At 36.3% G+C, this 24,437-nt stretch overlaps 1 pseudogene; it reads left to right on the forward strand.

Moving 5' to 3' along the window:
• Positions 1-592: 592 nt before the first annotated feature.
• Positions 593-24,121, forward strand: LOC146622822 (cell adhesion molecule CEACAM5-like; annotated as a pseudogene).
• Positions 24,122-24,437: the final 316 nt, after the last annotated feature.

The following is a 24,437-nucleotide window of genomic DNA, read 5'->3' on the forward strand; positions in this document are numbered from 1 at the left end:
CACTGGCTCCCTGTTAAATCCAGAATCAAATTTAAAATCCTTCTGCTCATGTACAAGGTCTTTAAAGTGTCAGTCATCAAATACAGTTTCTGATCTCATCTTCTGTGATAGTGTCTTGTTTTTGTTTATCTGTCATATCACAACTTAGATTATTACACTTTTGAGCCTCTTATGTGTGTGACTCTTAGTTGGATAAGCATTTCAGAAAAGCCTGATGGCTCATCTGGGATTCTGCGAACAACAGTAACAGTCTGCTGGGCCGTTATTAAGTGCTGATCACATACAGTAATTGTATTACTCGGAAAAACATCCTGTGACTCCACGTCAACATCTTTATATTAACTTCAAAAAGTTTATATCTTGCACTAACACAGTTACACCACATGAGGGAGGCATCGTGCAAGTTTTCTAGTGGATCAGCTTATAAAAAAGTCTATGACTCTACTTGCATGTGAAACTGACACTGCACCTTGTTAATACTTAAGGGTTTAAAGGGTTAAGTAGAGTTTCATTTACCATATTGAGTCAGTAGGTTCGTGGTCAGTTTGATAGTTGAACATTCCTAGCTGCACTCTTCACAGATATTTAATTAATGGCTTTGTTACTACAGCTTCTTATTGTCTTAGTGGCATTTGCAGGTAAGTCTCAAAAATTATGATGTTCAGTAGAACTTATTGTCTCTTTACAAAAGGTTATATTTTCCTTTGGATGTTTGCCAAAGACTTAGAACAGCAGCAATTCACTGAAAGCAACAGCTGGTTAACTGTTTTAATAACCACACGTTTACTGTGTGAGTTCCTGAAACTCGATCAGAAATATGTGCGGTATTATCTGGAAAAGCTCAACCTCTAATGAAAATAAGGTGAACTCCGCAGCTTTGCTGTATTTCATTGCATTTATTCCACAATTGTTTTATTTGTTTGACTGACATATGTTTTATGTACTTTTCTATTTGTCTCCTGCAGTTTTCACTGAAGGAGCTGGTGTGTTGCCTGATGGTCCACTGAATGCAGCTGTAGGAGAAAAGGTGATGTTCACCACAACACTGACTCCAACAGAAACACAGTTTCTAACTGTGGACTGGAAGTTAAATCTCTCTAAGCTTATAATCATCTCAAGTAACTTAGCAAACAATACTGGACCAGAGTATGAAGGTAGGATCACCTTCTTCCCATCTACTGGGTCTCTGGAGCTCAGGAGTCTGACTCTGAATGACATTGGAGAATACAGTGTTAGCATTATACAAGCTGATGGCATAAACCATGCTGGACGTACAACTTTGGAGATACACGGTGAGCAGATCTTGAAATCCAACAGTGTAATTGTTTCTGCAATATTTAAACAAGTTTACATTATATTAAACGTGCAAAAATACCTGGAATTATTAGTACATTTTTGTTATGTGTTGTTCTGCATTCTTGCAATAATTTGTGATATTATTCAGATTGTGATATTACAAACTTTACAAAGTGGCTGTAAGAAACTGAATGGCTTATTTAAATGTAGTATTGACCAGCATATTGTAAAGATTAGTCTGAGGACTCCATTTGTCTAATTTACTCTGTTCAGAATAGTCACTTAAAGCTAGTAGATATTTAAATTATGAGAATGAAAGTATTTCAAGGTTTTGACAGTACTTCTTTAAATGTTTTAATGATAATTTTATTATTGCTATTCTGTCTTTTTCGGTTGGTTTTTATAGTATATACTCCTTGTCTTGACATGGTTTAGCTGGAGTCAGATTTTAATCACTTTAATGCTTATTTTCTATTGTTGATGCCAACAATGAAACTATTTTATTTTCTTTCACAGAGAAAGTCTCCAATGTGTTGGTAACTTCCAGCAGCACAGACTTGGTTGAGTTCAGTGGTTCTGTCTCTCTGTCCTGCTCTGCCTCTGGATCCTCTCTCTCTTTCCTCTGGTTGAACGGCAGCTCTGAGGTTACAGCAAGTGACAGAGTTCAGCTCACTGATGGAGACTCTAATCTGACTATAATCAATGTGACCCGCTTTGACCAGGGACCATTCAGGTGTAATGTGTCCAATCCTGTCAGTTTTGGTACCAGTGATCCAGTAAACCTCTCCATCAGCTGTGAGTTACTAAAGTAAATGCTCAGTAATTTATCTGAAAACATCTGCACACAAACATCATAGATGTTAGTGTGATATCATTTAAGATTTCAGAATATTAGATGTGTCTGATAAGCAAATAAAAAGATGGATGGATAAGGTGTTTGTTTTTTTCTGGTAACCTAATGTGGAGTCATGTAGTTGTGTTAAATAATTTCCTTTAACAAAGGAAAAATGAATGTAATATACTTATACATTTTTTATACAATAAAAATTTTCTCTGTTCCTTCTACATTTAGATGGCCCAGAAAATATAAATTTGATCTTATCTACATCACAAGGATACTTTGCTGTGGGGTCAGACATCAGCCTCACCTGCTCAGTTGGATCCAGACCTCCTGCCCAGTTTAACTGGTTTCTGAATGGAGATCAGCTGCCTGATACTGGATCAGAGCTCAGACTGATGAATGTTCATATGAGTCAGAGTGGAAACTACAGATGTCAGGCCTTTAACAACAAAACTCTGAGATCTCAAACATCTCAGCCTTCAACCATCACTGTGCTGGGTAAGTCTGATTTACTGTTAAAAATGTATGATTTACGCATTCTCTGCAACTACTTTGCTCAGATAATACTTTCATATATTTAAAAAAAACATTTGTGGGGGAAAAATGAAAGGAGAAAACTTCTGATATTTTTTCTCATGCAGAAGAGATAAATAGCTCGTAGGAAAAGAAACTCGGGTAGAACGAAGAATTTACAACACAAACAAAATACATTGAGCTATACGCGAGTAGCCTAACATTACAACATTTTGTGTAAGCCACCAAAAACGTTAAAAAGCCTTTAGTTCATTTCTGACGTCTCAGAGCATTGCCAGTCATCATTGCTACAACATAGTTAAGCTAAAGAACCATATCATCAGGATGTAACGATAAAGAGTAATAATATTTAGCAATACTCAGCTTTACATGTTTTGACACAGGATCACACAGTCTTGTTCTGTCTTGTCAGCATCACCAGCAAGCAGATAAACCTGTCTTTCATCTGTTAGTTTCTAACCTGTATGTAAAGAATTGTATGTGCATTTTCTTTCTTAAAAATCTGTCTCTTGGCAAACAGAGAAAATATCAGGTGCTTCAATCTTGCTTAAATCTTCAACAAACCTGCCAGCTGTGGGGACTTCTGTCAGCTTAACCTGTGAGGCTTCTGGCTCAGTCTTTACAAGAAACTGGATGAAGGATGGCTCCAAACTGACCCTGACTGACAACATGACCCTTTCTGACAATAACAGAGTTTTGACTTTTAACATTTTGAAGAAGAAAGACGAAGGAGAATATTTTTGTAATATCAGCAACCCTGTCAGCAGTGATGGAGTTAAATATGTTCTGATTTTTAACTGTAAGTAACATGCTGTTCAGTTTACACTGTTCACACGTATGGTCATACAATATTGAACTACAATATTGGCACCACGGACAACATATTTAATCAAGCAATGTATTTTTTTTTTTAAATGCAATGAACACATTTATTGTTTGTATTACTTTACTATGTAGATGGACCAGAAAATGTTCAAATTGGAGCTCCAAAAAAGATCCATATCAATATCAAAGACACCTTAAATTTGACTTCTATCCAGCTGTTCATGTTCATTCATTTTCAATAGTGCTCATTCCTTTAGGGGAATGAGTTGTTCCCAAGCCAGCCAAGTGATATAATCTCTCCAGTGAGTCCTGGGTCTTGCCCCAGGCCTCCTCCAGTAGGACAAGCCCAAAACCTTTTTCCTACGTGGCATCAATGAGGCATCCTATTCAAATGCTCATTTCTTTTAATGCTTATTTCTGCTGCTTGTATCATTGAGGATGTCCTAAAATGTACACCGTACAAGAGTTTGTGATCATAGATAAGGATAGAAAGGCTGAATGAATGGTAAATCATCACCTTCCCTTTCACACTCAGCTCTCTCTTTACCCCTGCAGACCATACAGTGTCCACATCTCTGTGGATGCTGCGTGGATTCAGTCTGAGATTCAAGATTCAGATTTGGAGATGCTGATTCTCATTCATACTAAGCTACGAATAGCTCCAGTGCAAGATGGAGGTCAATAGCTGATGAATACAGCAGAGCCACATCCTCCACAAAAAACAAACATGAAATCCTGAAGCCACCAAAGTGGAACACCCCCCACAGGATCTCCTAGTGGATGCAGGATAGTCCAAGGACCTTGTAGTCACTGCTCAATGCAGCCAGCTCAGCAATGGTGGTGTGGAGCATGGTCCGCTTTGACTCAATGTTTCCAGCCTAAATTGTAACGCAATCAAAGCTCTACTAGAGGGGAGAATTCAAGATCTTGTGGACTAGGAACTCTGCCAGATGTTCATAGCACGCCCTCACTATACTAGATGAGAGGAAGCAGTACCTGGTTAGTTAGAAATATTGTAGTGTAATAATATATAATAAGCTCAAATTATTCATGTCTATTTTTAAAAAATATTATTTTCCATTACCTACTCCTCCATAATGTTTCTGTAATCAATGTAAACATCTATCATGCCACCCATATCTGATTTGTACTGCACTACAAACTTCTTAAAGTAGATTTAAAAGAACAAGGAAAACAAAATGTAATTTATTAAAAATTATAATACTATTGCCTTTAAAGTAACTACTGCCAGAGAGTGAGCTGCAATGCACTCTCCGAGTGCTTCTTCTTATTTATTCCTCATAGATGTTGTCAGAATCCATTACCCAGGACCAATTTGCCTTGGGGGACCCTACCAAGGGCAAATTCCCCCCAACAACATAGCACCTGAAATCTCTGGAACATACAAGCTGCAGTAAGGTGGAAATTTACAGAGGGGTTAAATTTGACCTGCTCTTCTAAATCCACACAATCTGATTGACTTCATTCTTTAATGGGACAGATTATTAACAATAAGGTTGACTACATAAAAATAGAGGTTTTTGTGCTCCAGTCTCTCTTTTCTGAGAGAAGGAAGCACACCTTTAAAGCGTGGAATAATGTAACTGTGAGAGCATCATCATGAGTAGTGTATGGTTTTACTGTGACAGGTACCTGTGTGCACTGATACTGTTGGATGTTGCAGTGTGCGTATAGTATGGTACCACTGATAGTTTAAATGATGTACGTTTCCTGGAGTTTTAATGTTTTCTATGAACTAAATTTTGGAAATGTATCCTAACACTTAACTACCCTTTATCAAAACATGAATCTTCAGCAAATATTTGCTGAAACTACACAGTGAATTCATCATTTTGACAAATACAAGTGCTCTCCAGACAAAGACAGCAATGCACTGACCAAAAGTCCTCTGAAACCTGTTCAATTATGAAAATAAACAAAGAGAGAAATTATTGGAAAGTTTTGAGATGGTGAGACAACTTTGTGTCATCTTTATTTTATCTCTATTTGAACTTCCCCAGATCAATCATCAGAATGTGCTGCAGGTTGTATCGCTGGAATTGTAATCGCATGTTTTGCCATCGTTGCTGTTGCTTGTGGTGTAGGATACTACTTTTATAGGCGAAGGTAGGTGGATCATTTCTCAATGGTTTTATTACTCTTGAAATCTGTGTGTTCAGTCCACTTCTAAACACCTTTGGTACATAAGCGTAACTTATCAGTGTTACATGTAATTCATTTAACATCATATCATTTCATGAAATAACCACAGAGGTGCAAGTATTTCAGTGCACTGTTTGTTTAAACAAACAAGTCTTTGTCATTTATCATTAAGGTTGGATTTAAATAAATGTAAATGTTTAGTGTTACAGTTTTGTGTAACTTTGTGGACAGACTTTGATATATGCTTCATTTATTATATTTAGAACCAACAAAAATCCACAGACACAAAATACAGGTGAGTAATATTTTAATATACATTTAACTTGTACATCTTTAATAGCAAAATAAAGAAAGTATAAATAAAATTACTGTATCAAAATCTGTTATTTTTGACCAGGAGAACATGTGTATGAGAACACTTAACCATATGACAAGAAAATTTGAGCTCTTTGTTTACATTTCCATTTTAAGGTAAGTATTAAATTCACTGTTGTGCTTTATTAAGAAAGAATACCTTATACAATGAAGAAAAGAGTGAAAGATTTTTTTCTCTGTATAAAAATCTGTCATTTTTCCATTATTGTTAAAAGTTAATGTCCACTTGCATGCAGTTTATAAACTGTTTACTAGAATAAGTTGTATATTTTTTCTTGTCCTGCAGATGAAACATTTGTGAAGCCTCTATCTGCTCCAGGAAGACAAAAGGTTTTGTTTTTTTGTTAGTTTGTTGGTTGTAATATTTTTTTGGTCATTATGAAAATATTTTAACAGAACATATGAAGATTGTTTATAAATTATTAGTCTACAACAATAAATATTAAGGTTTTCTGACATTTGAATTATGTAGTTGCTACTATTTTGATAAAGCTCTGTGTCTTCTTATTGATCATTAAATGTAAAATAAATACAACTAATACACAGAAGTTGTAGCCCTTGCTCTTACTTCAGTTTATCACTCATAAATGTGGTCCTGTATGTTTTAATGCTGAACTCGATCTACATGTTGTAAAAATCTGGATGATTACACAAAGACCTTGTGCTGTCTGAAGACACTGAGAAAAGCAGTACTGTCAAATTTTATCCTGAATATTTAACTACCCCTGAGGTTTCTGGACTGGTGCAGCAGATTACTTAATGTTCCAAGGACATTGTTAAAAATTGGATCCAAGTCATCTTCTTCTTCTCTACTCTTCTTCTAGCTGCTGTCTTTCAAGTCAAGTATCTGCCTCCATCTCACCCTATCTCTAGAGTCTCACTTTATCCCTTTTGTCAATATTTCGGTACATGTACAGGACATACAGGAGAATCAAAATGCTGTTGGTGGGAATGGTTGCATTAATGTGCCAAAGACTTTCAGCATCATTAAAAGAATTTAACTTCTGTGTGAGAGTGTGTTGGGGGGTAGGGGGGTAGGTGGGAAGCAGTAAAGAGTTCAGTCTTCTGACAGCCTCTTGAATGGAGCTATTCAAGAGTTTAGTGGAGTGGAGGAGAGATTAGGCCTTCTTGGACACAGCAGCACAGTAGATGTTCAGTTGGGTATGCTGGGAATGACTGTTCCTGAAATCTGCCATAATCCCTTTGGTTTTTTCCACATTCAGGAAAAGGTGTTACTCTTGGAACCTAGAAGTTAAAGTTTTCATTCCCAAGTGTCTGAGTTTTTCTATTAGTTGCTGCAGAATGATTGTGTTGAATGCTGAACTGAAATCTACAACTCTTATGAACTTTGGGTCAAATGATATATATATAAACTTTTTTTTTCCAAATCAGGTAAACCCCTTAATTGTATTAAAACTCTTAACATAGTGTTGTTGGCAGCAGCACTACTACACCAAACAAAAGAAGGTTTCTCACAAACTCTCACAAACTAAGCAAGTGACCTGAAGGCCCAGAGATTATTGTTTTACATTGTTTTATTTACTGTTATATTGTTTTTATATTCCAATTTCCTGTGTTGTAAAGCACTTTGTGATTTTTATCTGTGAAAAGCGCTATATGAATACATTTTACTTACTTTTACTTACTTATATAAAGGTCTGGATGACCTCTAATTTCCTGCTTTTAAATTTACCTGAAATTAAGGTTGTTTGACTCTAAAAACCCTAAAAAAAAAACCTCTTAAAAAACATGGTGCCTAGCCAGATACTTTGGATGGCATTGGCCTCCAATAACACTGTGTGGAATTACCAGATACGTCCTTCATATTAAACAAATGTGTAGAACAGCTTTCTTGCATTTGCACTATATCTCTAAAATTAGAAACATCCTGTCTCAGAATGATTCTATGAAGATTATGGAGAAAGGACAGCAGCTTTGATCATGTCCAGTCTAATAAATAAGGTGAGCTGAGAGGAGAGTTTTCTTTCTTGTTTTTGTACATCTCTAATAATGCATAACACATTCTGTACAAAAGAGTTTGAAAACTGATTAAAAAAAACTATAATAAATGCAATGAACTTTTATACATTTAGGTCTTACTGATAACCAATATAAAGACGAGGCTGGAGGCACCACAGAGTTTGGATACTTTGTAAACAAAGCTTAAACTAAGTTCTAAATTTAATATATGACATTATTGAGTCATTTTACCTGAGTAGATATTCAACATGATGTCAGAGAAATGAAACATTTTTTTAGTGGTCTTTTACTGCAACTTTTAAGCTTTTATAAAATTATAGTTCTACTTTGTGTTTTTAAGCTAAATATAATATAATACAAACCTTTGAAAAAGCCTCAACATAACATAATTTAGATGGACTTCAATGAAATATTTTAATGCTTATCTTCAGCCTCGTTGTTAGCTGATATCAACGATGAAACCATTTTACCACTTCTTTTACAGAGTCACTCTGCTCCTTTGACTTTCCTCTGATTGAACAGTTACAGTCATTTAGGAACTTAGACTCCATTAAAACTCGGATGGCTGACAACTTCCTCCAGTTTTAATGATCCGGAGACAGAAAGTAACTCAAAACACAGCTTTAATGCTGAACTCAAAAAGGTAACAAAACTAGGAATACAAAATACACTTACACAGACTGGCCACACAGCTAGATGGGGTAGATCATGTTATGGTTCAAAATATTGGGGATGGAGACAAGAGAAAAACCACAATAACAACACTGGTCCGGTCGGGTCGAGTCAAACGATGATTTTAATGATCACACACGTGGGAGATGGAAACTGTATGCAGACAGCCTCTGATCTCAAAATGGTGGAGGATTACTCAAACTCTTATAGCCTCTGGTGCCCCCACCTTATCATAAAAGCCTAAACATTCACATGCTTTCTCTCACACGGCGCCTAAGCTACGACCTTGGCTCCCCGTTTATCTGCTCCTGCTGATTTGGGGCAGAAAACTCCAGTATATTCTGTTCTCTTCTAATCAGACAAATAAGGCAATGACTTTCTGCAAACAATATTTCTTATAACATCATAAAACAATATCATTCATCCACAATAAATCAGCAGTCTAATGTAATGCAAATCAGTTTAACGAATGCAATAGTTATCAGCTTCTTCTAATTCAGGAAAATAATGCAAACTAAAACTACATAATAATTCACAATCTTTAGTTAGGGGTATAACATGGCATAAAATAATATTATAATCTAACAATCACAACACTGACAAACTGAAACACAGGGCTTAAATACATAGAGGGAGCAATCAGGGATTGGGCAATAGGAGGGAAACACAGCTGGGGCAAATTAGGCCTAACGAAACAAGGGAAGCAAAACCAGATACATTAACATAAGACATGGACCTTCAAAATAAAACAGGAAACATAACACAGACTGAACTTAGAGACACAGACTCACAGGCAGGCACTACAACAGAGGGAACAGAGACGTGGGACCAGGGCAGACACTGACACTGACTGGACACGGGGATAAAGCAGACAGGGGAGACAGCAACTAAGGATTACACAGAGACATAAACCATAAGACAGAACTCTTAGAAACCAAAGACTAGAAATGATAAATAATATAATAAACTCAAAACCCTGGGTCAACGACCCAGGCATCCTAACACTCTCATGTCATACGTTTGCCAATCCAGCTACATTGGATACCTCAAAATTTGGGACAGGGGCATCAAAATGTTGAAGATCTGAGCGGTACTAAAAGAAAATGCTTGTGGAACGTCAGTAACATAACTGAGTATAAAAACATCACCTTAGAGAGGCAGACTTATTTAAAGTAACAATGGGCAGACGTTAATCAATTGGAAAAAACTGTGACTGAAAATTGCTGAACATCATCCAGGAAAACTGCCTTCTTCTCTGGGCCAAAGTACTTTAAAACTGGCTTCATAAATGCTGAAAGGTGTTTGCATGTTTTACAGAAACATGTTCTCCATCATGTTACTCCATAATAACATAGCTTCATATATCACCAACTGAAAAAATTTTGAGTGTCATGAAGTATAAAATACAGCAAAGAAGAGCCAGGTCTCTTGAGCAGGTAGAATCATATATCAGAAAACATGAGAACACATTCCTCTCCAAAAAGTTCAGAATCTGGTCTCTTCTCTTCCCAGATGTTTACAGACTGTTGTTAAAGATGGGATGCTCCACAGCCAAAACTTTTTAAAGATGTGTTGCTGCCATCAAATTCAAAATGACCTTATTTTTTAATCATATTTTAAATGGTGCAAATGAAGATTTGTACATCATTATATTTTGTTTTTTATTCATATTTTAAACCATAGCCAACTTTTATGGAATAGGAGATATTTTCCTATTCTATTATTCTATTCCTACTACTACTATTAAATGTTGTTTGGGGGGGGAAACCGAAAACTCATATAAATATAGAGGACAACATTTACTGAAACAGGTTATTTATTTATTTGTTTGATTTTTGATTGCTTGTTAACTGTGCAAAAAGAAAATGAGGGGGTGAACATTTAGTAGAAAATTGTGTTGAAGATTAACAAGTTCAGGAAGTTAAACCTTTCAAAATAACACATTTACTTCCTTATGACACCATATATTGAAATTAGCTTTCATGTACTGGTATCAGTAAAGGAAAAGTCAGAATGAAAGACACCACTTTAGAAATGGAAACATTTCTGAAATACTTCATCATTCTCGGTGCCGTCTCAGGTGAGCTCTCACTGCTTGATGTGGCAGAAAAAACCTGTTCACACTGACTTTAAAGTTTTACGTCCTCATTTTCCTTTCAATATGTCCTTAAACTAATTTGTTTGGCTAATATTTATATCACTGTTTTCATGAGATATCTGCTGAATACTTCTAGTTCATGTATAATCATTTGAAACCTGGATATTCTACACAGGAATAATAATAATAATAATAATAATAATAATAATAATAATAATAATAATAATCAACTTTATTTATAAAGCACACTTAAAAACCAAGGGTATGCCAAGGTGCTTAACAAGTAACAGAAGGAAGATAATAGAAATAGGACCAAAGCAAGTACTAAGTATGCAAGCAGGTAGCTGTCACTGATACATAGGAAAGCAACAGGTACAGAGCAAACAAGAAATTAAATGAGCATGAAAGTGCATAATATAAAATCATAAAAGAAATATTAACTAGAGGGAAAGGCAAGATTGAATAAGTGGGTTTTTAGTCGTGATTTGAACAGTGCAATGGAATCAGATGCGCAGAGGTCGAGAGGAGGGTATTCCACAGTACCGGGGCAGCCAGAGCAAACGCACGGTCACCCCGGGACTTCAGCCGAGATCTGGGTTGGGTCAGAAGTAGTTGAATGGCAGATCTAAGTGTTCTAGCAGGAGTATGTGATTTGAGAAGTTCACTAAAATAACTTGGCGCTAATTTATTAATAGTTTAGTTAATTAATTGTTAGAATACTCAGATAAGATCAGATAACATGGATCAGTGTCTTAAGGAGCAGGTTTATGTACTGATTAAATGAGATAAAGAGAGCCGTGTTTTCATTCGTTTCTCTAGTAATCCTTAATGCTCCTATTTCTTTCAGTCTTTGAACACTGATTCTTGAATGTTGAAATCACAAGTTGTTTGTTTTGGGTTTGTTTTGTTTTTTGAGTTTTCCTTTTTGTTTTTGTTTCTTTTCTTCTTTTGTAACCCTTTATCTACATCTCCTTGTGAATTTTCCAATGAATTTTAAATACACAAATTTTCTTGTGTCACTTTAATAAATTTTACTTCTCTGCTTTAATCTTCATCAGTGAGGAGACAGAAGTCATGGCAAAAATCTTTTAAATGATACATCTGTGCTTCTGAAGCCCGATTTAAAGCTCAATTAAATGTGATCATTGGAACAGCTTCATCATAAATTGTTTTCTTTTAATTCAACTAGTTTTGTTTTATCACAATATTTCTTTATGTTTAGAGCTCCCTTTACACACAGACAAATAATGGAGGACAGGAATTTTTTAAAACCTGTTTGCCCAGCACGGGGATTTTGAATTCTATAAGATAAAGCCATAAATATGTGTATGTGGGTCTCCTATCAAAAGTTATAGCTATCTTTATGAAGTTGTACAAAAACGCTTTAATTTTTTGATCATCCTAAAAGACTAAAACAGACGGAAACAGCAGCTCAAGCTCTTTTGTTGCAATTGTTTTCTCCTGTTTTTTGGCTGGACAGGGAGCTCAGCCATTGTATTGTTGTTCTTGGGTAGAGAGTTATTGGTTTGTTTTTTAGTTAGAAAGTTGGTGCTTTGTTTGTTGTTTTGGCCTTGGAGACCCTGAAGAAAAGAGCTTCCCTGTGTTCAGTTTTATTTTAGTTGTTTTGTGTAATAAATGTACTTTGCGGCAGTTTATCATTTCTTTTTCACTTTGTTACTCCCCATCCCAGACAACACTTTGTTTTTAAGTGGGGTGTAACAATATCATTGCTCTTTTAGACACTGAATGAAAGCATTTCTGCAAAGGACACTCCTTTGATCCTTCATCATAGCTCCTCCAAAAGCTTCTGAGTACTTGAGATATATTTCTCTAAATTTCAGATGGACAGAGGAGACAGGGTGATACAAATTAGAAAAACAAGAAAAACCTTTGGTCAGGTTTTTTACCTGTTAAGTTTCTTTTGTATCTTCTTTTGGCTCTGTTGTCTGGATTTGTCCCTGCATCTGTCAGTGTCACATCATTGCTTCTTGTAGCAATTTATATATAGTTTTTGCAGGTGAACTTCCAATTAAACACTTAAATAAAAACATTACAGCTATTTTTTTCCATTTTCAAATGCAATGTTTTAATTTAATTTAGTCAAACAAAAATGTCTCCTATATGCTTAATTAAAGGAGCTGGTGTGTTGCCCGATGGTTTTGTTGGATCACTATGACAACAATTCCACACACACCCACACAAAACATCTCCAACTTCACATCCCAGTATTGCCTTTGGAGAGGCAAAGCATGAAATGGACAAGGTGGACCAGCGTGTCTGTTACCCGTTTTGGTGTGATAGTGGTTGATCTTCACGACCAACATCTAGACTCTGGGTTCCTGTCTTGTGTTCTATCACTGCTGTGATGGGTCATTGGAGCCTAATTGCCAAAATAGATCAATTAATTTCTCTCTGACAATAAATCATGTTGAATTCTGTAACTAGCTGTTACAGTACAGAAGGAAAGCTTAATGTGACTGAACAGAATCTGACACAAACATTTAGTAGAAAGGTTTGTTAATGATTAACAAGTTCATGAAGTTTAACCTTTCAGAATAACAACATTACTTCCTTATGACACCATATACTGAATGAACATTCATGTACCGGTATTAGCAAAGGAAAAGGCAAAGAGTGAAGGACTGCTTTGGAAATGGAAACATTTTCTGATATGTTTGTGATATACTTCTTCATTTTTGGGTCCATCTCAGGTGAGCTCTCACTGCTTGATGTGGCAGAAAAAACTGTCTGCTCACACTGACTTTAAAGTTTTACTTTGTTTATTGTTTGTTTTTCACTTTATGAGACATCTGTTGAATACATTTCTAGTTTATGTTTAATCATATGTGACCTTAATATTATAAACAGAAAAAAAATTCCTACTCAGATTACATGGATCAGAGAAGAAGCAGGTTTGTACAAAAGTGTTTTAAATGAGAGTAGGAGAGCAATGCCATGATCCTTATAATTCTCTTGGGGCTTCTCTGGGAATGCTTAGTTTTGTGCAGTATTATTTGGAAAAGCTGACATTAGGCTTTAATAAAGATAACTCAAACTCTTCAGACCTGCCATATTTCATGCAAATCTTTATATATTCATCAACTGTTTTATATGTTTGAGTAACAACAGCACTTTGCTATTCTTCTCCCGCAGGCTTCACTGAAGGAGCTGGTGTGTTGCCTGATGGTCTGAATGCAGTTGTAGGAGAAACTGTGATCTTCACTACAACACTGTCTCCAACAGAGAAACCGTTTTCATCTGTGAGCTGGAGTTTTAATGTATCTACAACTATAGTAGTCATGATTAACTCAGAAGAAACTATTGCACCTGAGTATGAAGGCAGGATCACCTTCTTCCCATCTACTGCGTCTTTGGAGCTCAGGAGTCTCACTCTGGATGACACTGGAGAATACACTGTTAACATTATACAAGATGGAAAAACCCAGAATGGCCGTACTATTCTGTTGATATACGGTGAGCAGATGTAGAAATTCAACAGCTTAACTGTTTTTGCAATATTTAAACAAGTTTACAATATATTGAACATGTAAAAATACCTGTAATGATTAGTACGTTTATGTAACATCTCTACTCTGCAATAATGCATTCTTGCAATAATTCGTCTATTTCTTAAGACTGTGATAACAAAGACTTTTAAAAAGTGGCTGTAAGAAACTGTATGGCTTATTTATTTTATAAGGTAGTATTGACCCCCGTACTATAAAGAATGAACTGAGAACTCAATTAATCTAATTTATTCTGTTCAGAATAGTCACTTAAAGGGAATTGATATTGTCAGTTATGTGAATTCAAGTATTTGAAGGTTTTGGTTGGTACAGTACTTCTTTTAAGGTTTAATTGTAAATATATTGTTTCTATTTTAGGTTTAGCTGCAATCAGATTTTTTGTAATTTTAATGCTTATTTTCTATTGTTGATGCCAAAAAATACAACTATTTTATTCTTGTTTCTTTCACAGAGAAAGTCTCCAATGTGTTGGTAACTTCCAGCAGCACAGACTTGGTTGAGTTCAGTGGTTCTATCTCTCTGTCCTGCTCTGCCTCTGGATCCTCTCTCTCTTTCCTCTGGTTGAACGGCAGCTCTGAGGTTACAGCAAGTGACAGAGTTCAGCTCACTGATGGAGGCTCCAGTCTGACTATAGTAAATGTGACCCACTTTGACCAGGGACCATTCAGGTGTCGTGTGTCCAATCCTGTCAGTACTGTTACCAGTGATCCAGTAAGCCTCTCCATCAGCTGTGAGTTACTGGGATTTGTTAATTTTTGAAATTATTAGGGGATTTAAATTACAGTTTAAAATACCTAATTTACAGTGCAGTTAGTTTCATTTAGATGGTTTTGTTTTCATACATTAAAGAGTAAGTAGATTTTTTTTATTGTGACATAATGTGGAATGATCTGACTAATAATGTCACAGTTTCACAATAAGCCAAACTGAATGGTATATACTAGAGATGGCACGATACCACTTTTTTATGTCCGATACCAATGTCATAAATTTGGGTATCGGACCAATACGATACGTAATATCGGATCGGTCCATCTCTAGTATATACCAGGGTTGTCATACAAAGCCTGTGGGCCAGAATCAGCCTGACAAAGATTCCCATCTGGCCCATTGGATGGTTTTGGAAAAGGTGAAAGAGGACAGAAATTTTGGGCTATTAACTGTTATTCTTTTTAGGTTTTACACCTTTTTATTTTGACAAAGAACTCCTTCAAGGGCATTCACAATACCCCAAAGTAATTAAATGACAGATTTCTGTAATTTTACACATTACCTCGTACATTTTAAGCCCAGAGTCAAGCCGACAGAGTCTTTAATGTACGTTTCCATACGTTTCATTTCTTTATCATGTGAAAAATCTTAGACACGCTGTTGAAAAAGCTCCTCTTTGTCTTATACTACGACAGCTCATTGATAAATTGTGTAAGTAAACTTCTCTCTCTTTTAAATGTTTCATACAGTAAACATTAAGTTTTCTATGTCCCCTCTACATTTAGATGGCCCAGAAAATATCAATTTGATCTTATCTCCATCACAAGGATACTTTGCTGTGGGGTCAGACATCAGCCTCACCTGCTCGGTTGGATCCAGACCTCCTGCTCAGTTTAAGTGGTTTCTGAATGGAGATCAGCTGCCTGATACTGGATCAGAGCTCAGACTGATGAATGTTAACATGAATAACAGTGGAAACTACAGCTGTCAGGCCTTTAACAACAAAACTCTGAGATCTCAAACATCTGAGCCTTCAGCCATCACTGTGCTGGGTAGGTTTGATTTATTGTCAAAGTGTGTGATTCATGCATATATTTTTTGACTAGAGCTATATTCAGACAATAATTTCACACATATAAAAATATTTGTGGAGATAAACAATACAGAAAAACAATTTTCAAATAAAATGGTTTACTCATATACTACAGGCTTTTGACGTATTTTCTCACGCAGAAAACAAAAGGGGTTGATAGAAAAAAGAGGATCAGTCAGAGCAAAAAATTTACAACAACATGCTCTTTAGGAAAAACAGGAAAATCTTCTCTGTCCAGACCAGACGATCGTAGACCCAGAAACAGCATTGATACTGTGCAGGACCCTCAAGCTACCAGGTCAATGTTAGAGGACATGAGCTTTTCTGTAATCATGTTATAATCTTACCACCCCTGCATCCAATTCCATACCTGCATAAACCTTCTTATAGAAGTAGCATCCTTGGCACCACAAAAAGTCATAAAAAGTTGTCTGTCTTTGTCAATGTCCTCTTCATTTGCTCACAAAACATCAGTTATATGTAAATAGGGTTAGAAAAAAAGTGTCTGCCTGATATTAGAGTCTTGTACAGTGTTTCCACAAATTCATATCAATTAGTATTAAATTGGTATTGGAGATAAATAGGCAATTTAAAAGTGTCCGGCACATTTAAATTTAATATTATACGTCTTGACTTTTAAGGTCAAGTTGTTTGAAAATGTCAAACAATAATAAATGTTTTTAGTTGTAGATAATATAACTAGAATTTAGTGTTAATCATTATCCTGTAAATTATTCTACAGAGAATTACAATACCATATCTCAAGAGTTCTCCTCATCCCTGTGGTTTTGTTTGGTGTTTTTAATCTCATTTTATAGATTTTCCAGTTGTTCTCTTTTATTTCACCATCACTGATTTTTTGCTTTTGTTCTTATTATGATATTACTTATTTTCTAAATCAATTATTTTTTGGCAAACAGAGAAAATATCAGGTGCTTCGGCCAAACCATCGACAAACCTGCCAATTGAGGGAACTTCTGTCAGTTTAACCTGTGAGGCTTTTGGCTCAGTCTTTAAAAGGAACTGGATGAAGGATGGCTCAGATCTGACCCTGACTGACAACATGACCCTTTCTGACAATAACAGAGTGTTGACCTTTGACACTGTGAAGAGGAAAGATGAAGGAGAATATTTATGTAATATCAGCAACCCTGTCAGCAGTGATGAAGCTAAATACATCATGACTGTTAATTGTAAGTAACATCCTGGTCAGTCTACACGTCTTGTTCATGCATACAGTAAAATAATTTCAAACTTTGAATGGTACAACTAATATGATATGTAGTCTAGTGATGCAGAAATTTAAAAGTAATGAACACATAGATTTTTTTTTTTACCCGTTTTTCAGATGGACCAGAAAATGTTCAAATCCAAATGGTCCAAATGAGATAAATATCAAAGGCACCTTAAAACTGACCTGCTCTGCTGAATCCACACCATCTGCCAGATTCACCTGGTTGTTCAATGGGACAGAGAAACTCACCAATTCAGCTGAGTACATTAAAGAAGAGGTTGAACTTTCTGACAGTGGAAACTACACCTGTCAAGCCTGGAATAATATAACTGAGAGAACATCATCATCAGCGGTGCATGGACTGACTGTAACAGGTATCTGTGTGTGTACATACTCTTTGATGGGACTATTGAAAATTTAACAGGTGGTACATTTGCTCTAGTTTTCTATCTACGGTGTCCCCTAGAGACAAAGCACATACAAACTCCAAAGCACATACAAACACAACGGAAGTGCTCCAGGACACTACGGGCGGTGTTGAGCTTTTGTTACCTAGTGGCTAAAAAAGCCAGGAAGTACCAATGACCGGATTAGGTGTGTTGCAGTAACAGGTCAATTTAAAATGTAAAAACTATTTGAATACATGAGTGTGGTTGTATCCAACTCCATGTGTTTGCAACAAACTTGCCGTTTATTTTGCAAATCAACCTCAACACTCCCCCTAATGTCCTGGAGCACACCCGTTGTGTTTTGGAGTTTGCATGTGTTTCGCTGTTTACATGTATTTCGCAGTTTGTACGTGCTTTGGAGTCTGCACATGTTTTGGAGTTTGCACTTTTCAGTTTGTACGTGTTTTTTGAAGTTTGTACATGCTTTGTCTCTAGGGGCCATCGTATCTATCAATAAATTTTGGAAGTTTATCTTCAGATAACATAACAGTTGTTTCTAACACCACACTACCCTTTAGCAAGACATTGATCAATTGTCAGCAAATTGTTAACTGAAACCACATAGTGCATCCACCACTTTTCCAAACACAAGTACTTTCGATGCAACAAGAGCACCAATCAAAAGTCCTCTGATCGTTCTAAAATTATAAAAATCAAATAAAGAAAGAAGCTATTGGATGGTTTTGGGATGATAAGACAATTTTGTATAAAAAAGTATTCATTATCTTTACTAATATTTTTCCAGAGAAATCATCAGGATGTGCTGCTGGTTGCATCGCTGGAATAGTAATCGCATGTTGTGTCATCGTCACTGCAGCTGTTGGTGGAGGGTACTACATTTATAAGAAAAAGTAAGTTAAGAATGTATTTGAAAAATCACCAGGAAAACATTTTTCCTTTTTGAATATACATAATAATTGTAATCTTTGAAATATGTCTAGTATTCAGTGGTACGATTCAACAAATGGTTCATATTCTGCAAACAGTCACTTGCTGACGTTCATCTTCTGCTGGTCTCAGAGTAATCACGAAGAAGAATTAATTCTTTTCAGTTCTTGTTTATGTTAATTATGCAGAATAAACACTTTTCATAATTAATTTGTGGATTCCTTGTTAAATTCAAATAAACCTTAGTGTTGCCGTTTTGTGTTGCATTTAATTGCATGATCACATTTTAATAATGCTTCATTTCAAATATTTAGATTCAACAAAAATCCTCAGAAACAAAACACAGGTATGGTATTTTTTTTCTTTTTGAAATCTAAAGTCATCTTCCATGTCTGCTATAGCAAAATAAGGAAATTAGAGAATCAAAATTATTGTTTTAATAGATATCTATATCCACTGTTACAAATCTTTGCTTTCGTAGAACAAGATGAAAATATGTATGAGAACATTTCCATATATGACAAGAAAATATAAAATATAAACTCAGTGATGACCTTCCCTTTTCAAGGTAAGTTTAACATTTATTATCACTGTTATTTAAGAAGGAACAATTTTGATAATTAACAAGAATATTTTCCCATTTCTGTAGATTTTCAGAAGATCTTCACCTGCTGCAGAGAATTAACGTTATAATTTATGTTGTTTTGATATCATATAATGTTAAACAAGCTATGTTAAGATGTTTTAACTAATAGATTATTACTCTCCGTGTAAAATAAATATTAATACTTTCTCTTTAATAAATCTTCTAATATTTGCTACTTTATTTTAAATATATTTAAAACAACCAACACATCACAGTTGTGTCTCTTGTTTTTATATAAACTTATTGCGTATCAGTTACCAAATGTGGTACTATAATTACATGAATTTGCACGTTAATGTTAAAATCTGAATACAAAGTGATGTCCAACGTGTGGACCGAGGCATCTTGTCAGGACTGCAGGTGTTCTGCAGTGATAACAGAAAATCCAGTTTGAAATTATAGTGCTTACAGGTGCATATCTATTTAAATTTATTTAAAGCAGAAATTTATAAAAGCTTCAATTAAAACTGATAACAGGAGTTTGTTAGTTTTACTCATTACTCTGACCTAAAATTACTCCTCTTTGTGTCGCTGTTGCTTTGCATGTAAATCAGTAGCATTAGCAATTTTTAGCCATAAGCCTGTATTGTTTATGTGTTTTGATTAAAAAAGTCAATGAAATACACCACTCTTTCGTTTGTACTTTAATTAGAGTGAAGATGGGCCCCACAGGATTTTCTGGTTTAAGTGGGCAGCAGTTCTTTGGGAATGGCTGTACCCATGTAACCTTTATTTAATACCTTTAATATTTAATATTTAATACCTTTATTTAATGATGAGTAAAAACATTGGGGAAAGCGGTAAAGCTGTATTTTACTGATCATAATATTTAATTGCCCCTGAGGTTCTACAGTAGTTTCTTCAAACTGTAAACCGCTTAGTGAAAGTGCCGTCACAAAAAAAAAGTCAGAATTGGATGTTGCCTCAAGGGTCGGTTCTAGGCCCTGTACTTTTTAATTTGTATATGCTCCCTCTCGGCGGTGTCATCAGGAGGCATGGAGTGAACTTTCACAGTTACGCTGATGACACTCAGCTGTACATCTCCGTGTCTCCTGATGACACCAGACCAATGGATGCCCTTTTTAACTGTATTTTAGATATAAGATCTTGGATGTCAGAAAACTTTTTACAGCTTAACCAGGACAAAACTGAAGTTTTAATCGTCGGTCCTGAGGCTCAGAGAGAGAAACTCTTGTCTAAATTAGAGGCATTTTCACTATGTCCTTCGCTACAAGTGAAAAACCTGGGTGTTATTTTTGACTCTGAGCTCGGTTTTATCCCACATATTAAACATGTAACCAAAATTGGATTTTATCATCTAAAAAATATAGCCAGAGTCCGCCCTATTCTCTCTCGGGCCAACACGGAGATGTTGATGCATGCTTTTATTACCAGTCGCATTGATTACTGTAATGCCCTGCTCTCTGGTCTTCCTAAAAAGAATATTTCAACTTTACAACTTTTACAAAACTCGGCAGCTCGTGTGCTGACGAAGACCAGAGGGCGGGCCCACATTACACCAGTTTTAGAATCGGTGCACTGGCTCCCCGTGTGTTTCAGGATCGATTTTAAAGTTCTTTTATTGGTTTTTAAATGTCTTAATGGTCTTGGGCCTTCTTATCTCTCAGATCTGCTTTTACCATACGAACCCTCGCGGACCCTGAAGTCCTCTGGTACTGGCCTTTTGATTGTCCCTAAAGTCAGGACACATACTCACGGAGAGGCAGCTTTTCAGTGGTATGGTTCTTGTCTGTGGAACGGCCTGCCGGAACAGGCTCAAGACCCACCTTTTTAATTTAGCTTTTACTTAGCGTTTATTTATTTTATGCTTATTTATTCTATCCTGTTATTCTATTATTAATTTAGGCTTTACCTAATATTTATTGATTTTATTCTTATTAATTTTTTAATCTTCTTACTCTATTTATATTTATATTGTATCCCGTTCTTATTTGTTTTATCGTTTTACCCTGTACATATCCTATTGTGTCATATCTCCAGTGTTTCCTAGGAGGGCGCTCTCTGCACCGGGGCTGTGATCGACCGTGGCTGCTGGGGCTCTGGGGGTCCTCTCAGCCTGGTTGGGGGGGCTTCTTTGCCTCCCTCCTGCTGTGTGCCCAGCCCAGAGGCTGCGGTCTGTGACCGGCTCCCGGTGCAGACGGCTCCCTGTTATAGTGTTTCCTCACTTGGCACATGCGTACCCAACCCAATTTTACTCTTTAAGTGTGCATGTGTGTGTGTGTGTGTGTGTGTGTGTGTGTGTGTGTGTGTGGGGGGGGGGGGATATGTGTGTATTCACATTGTTTATGTTAATGAGAGTGTGGGGAGTGAGTTGGAGGGTGGGGTGGGCTGCTTTTAACCATGTAAAGCACTTTGTGCTACATTTTTTTTTTGTATGAAAAGTGCTTTATAAATAAAGATTGATTGATTGATTGATTGATTGATTCCTGTAATTTTATTAATCTTGTTATTATTTTCAGTTTTTGCCTCATATTTTATTAATGACAATATCTTTTTTATGTTTCTCGCTGCAGATGGACCAGAAAACATTCATCTGACCCAGTGTCCATACCAAGAATATTATGACGAAGGATCTGACATGAACCTCATCTGTTCAGTTGACTCAGGTCCTGTTCCTGAAATTAAGTTGTTTCTGAATAGAGGCCTGCTCTCTGATGCTGGATCAAAGCTCAGGCTGGTGAACGTTCAGAAGAGTCACAGAGGAAACTACATCTGTCAGGCCTTAAACAGCAGAAGTCAGAGGAATCACACTTCAAGCTGAAACTATAACTGTACTGACATATTTAATCAAATGTTATTAACACAAATGGTTTTGTTTGATAAATAATCAGTAACACCTAACATCGTTTCATTTTCTTTTCTTATAGCTGAAATCTCCAGTGTGGTGCTGACTGCTAACACCACAGATCTGTCAGAGTTCAACAGCTGCATCAGGCTGTCCCGCTCCTGCTCCTCCCCCTCCTTCTTCTGGCTGAACAGCAGCTCTGAGGTCACAGCCAATGCAAGAGTTCAGTTCAGAGATGAAGACGTCACTCTCACTATAATCAACATCACCCGCTATGACCTGGGGCCATTCATGTGTTATGTGTTTAATAATTTCAGTAATGACATCAGCAATCTGGTGAAGCTCTCCATCAGCTGTGAGTTATCGTGTCTATTACATAGCTTTTTAAAATTCTTCAGCTTGAATTATAATTACTACAAAAAAATTATCTTTCTTGCTTTTTTTGTGTGAACTACTGTTTAATTTTTTACATCATGTGGTTCATAGTGAATAAATAAATAACTGTATTTAGTTCATTTATGCAGTTCTTCACGTAAAAGTTAATCATTCTGTACTGCTTACCGCTTTTTACCAGGTCGCCAGAAAATATAATTCTGAGGACAGCTCCATCAGGAGAATACTACGAGGAAGGATTGAACATCAGGCTGACATGCTGGGCCATCTCCAGACCTTCTGCCCTGTTTTACTGGTTTTTGAATGGTGTTAAGCTCATCCATACTGGACCACAGCTCAGACTCATGCATGTTACATCAGTCAGGCCTTGAATGATGAAACTCAGTGAAATCAACCATCTCAAGCTTCAGTTCAGAGTAAGTTTTTAGTAAGATAAATTGTTACAATATTCGTCCTGCATCCCATTTTTATTCCTTTTTCCACCCTCGGCTGCAGTCGCAGATGTGTCGGTGATTTCAAACCACAAAGTTTTGCTGGAGTTCAGCAGTTCTGTCACTCTGTCCTGCTCCTCCTCTGGATCCTCCCTCTCTTCCCTCTGACTGAATGACAGCTCTGAGGTTACAGAAGGTGCCAGAGTTCAGCTCACTGATGGAGGCTCCACTCTCACTATCATCATTGTGACCTGTTATGATCAGGGGCCATTCAGGTGCAATGTGTCAGTTATGAAATCAGCCGGCCAGTGAATCTTTTCATCCAGTGTGAGTTTATGGCAACAGTACAGCACACCTGCCAGTTATTATCAGACTCTGTACAAATTCCACCTGTTTCAGCAGAAACTATGGCTCTAAAGGTTATATTGAAGCTCATCCTAAAATCTGAGCCAATAAGCCTCATAGACTGTAAATAACATGACCTGTAGGCTCCAGTGGTGCAAGAGATCCAGACTCCGCAGCATTAAATGGCTCAGGGTTTAATAAATGATCAGTCATCAGACATCCTAGCAGTTTTAAAGCACTGAATGGTCATTATTCACTTTCTGAGTATATCAGCTTGGTCTTACATAAAGAGGAAAATTATTCTATTGTGTGAAACTGAGAACAGTATTGAAACAGATTAAAGACAGCCTGTTATTTTTATCTTATTCAACAAAACACAAGATACAAAGTATGCAAAATAAAGCAAAGTATTCATTGCACTGCAATGGAAACAAACAACTTACTGTAATCACATCTTGTTAGATTAAAGAATGAAACAGAGCGAGTGTCGCACCCTGAGCCCACTCACATCTGTGTGTTTGTGAGTCTGAGCTTTGGGGCTTTTTTCTTTTTTTAACCATCTCTATTTCAATAATCAGACATGGTTTGGAAAAACTGAACACAGAAGGTAATTAAGTTATTTGTAGATTAGATTCCAATGATTTATCATAGCAGAAACATTTAAAAGGGTATAGATGCTGGTTTTGGTGAAGATGAAGATGGAGCCTTTGATGTGGCTCTGAGGGACCAGGATGAGACTGAGATGGGGAGGAGGCGGGTCGCATGGATGAAAGTCAGAAAGAAAGAAGAGCACTTAGACTCTCACGGAGGTTGATTGTCTCGTAGAAGACAACCAACAAAATGACTTGATCAGAGTAATGATGTCAGTAGTGAGTTTGACAGCATGGGAAAATTAATAATGAAAGTAAAAAAGTTAATATAATTTTGTTTTACATTGTAACTTCAAAGGTTTATCTAAATAGTTGATTGACTTTTTAGTCAAAGCAGGCTCACCATATTTTAACAATGGGATTTTTGTTTTTAGAGTAAACAACAAAAATACAACATTTGAAAAGGTTTCTCTTCAGCTCATTCAAATTCTTGTCTTATTCCATTGCAATAGAAAGACTTAATAGCCAATCATAAGTGAA

The sequence above is a fragment of the Diplotaxodon limnothrissa genome, linkage group LG11 (assembly GCF_057381915.1).
Source record: "Diplotaxodon limnothrissa isolate DT_005_m linkage group LG11, D_limnothrissa_male_GT1.1, whole genome shotgun sequence".
Classification (NCBI taxonomy): Eukaryota; Metazoa; Chordata; class Actinopteri; order Cichliformes; family Cichlidae; genus Diplotaxodon; species Diplotaxodon limnothrissa.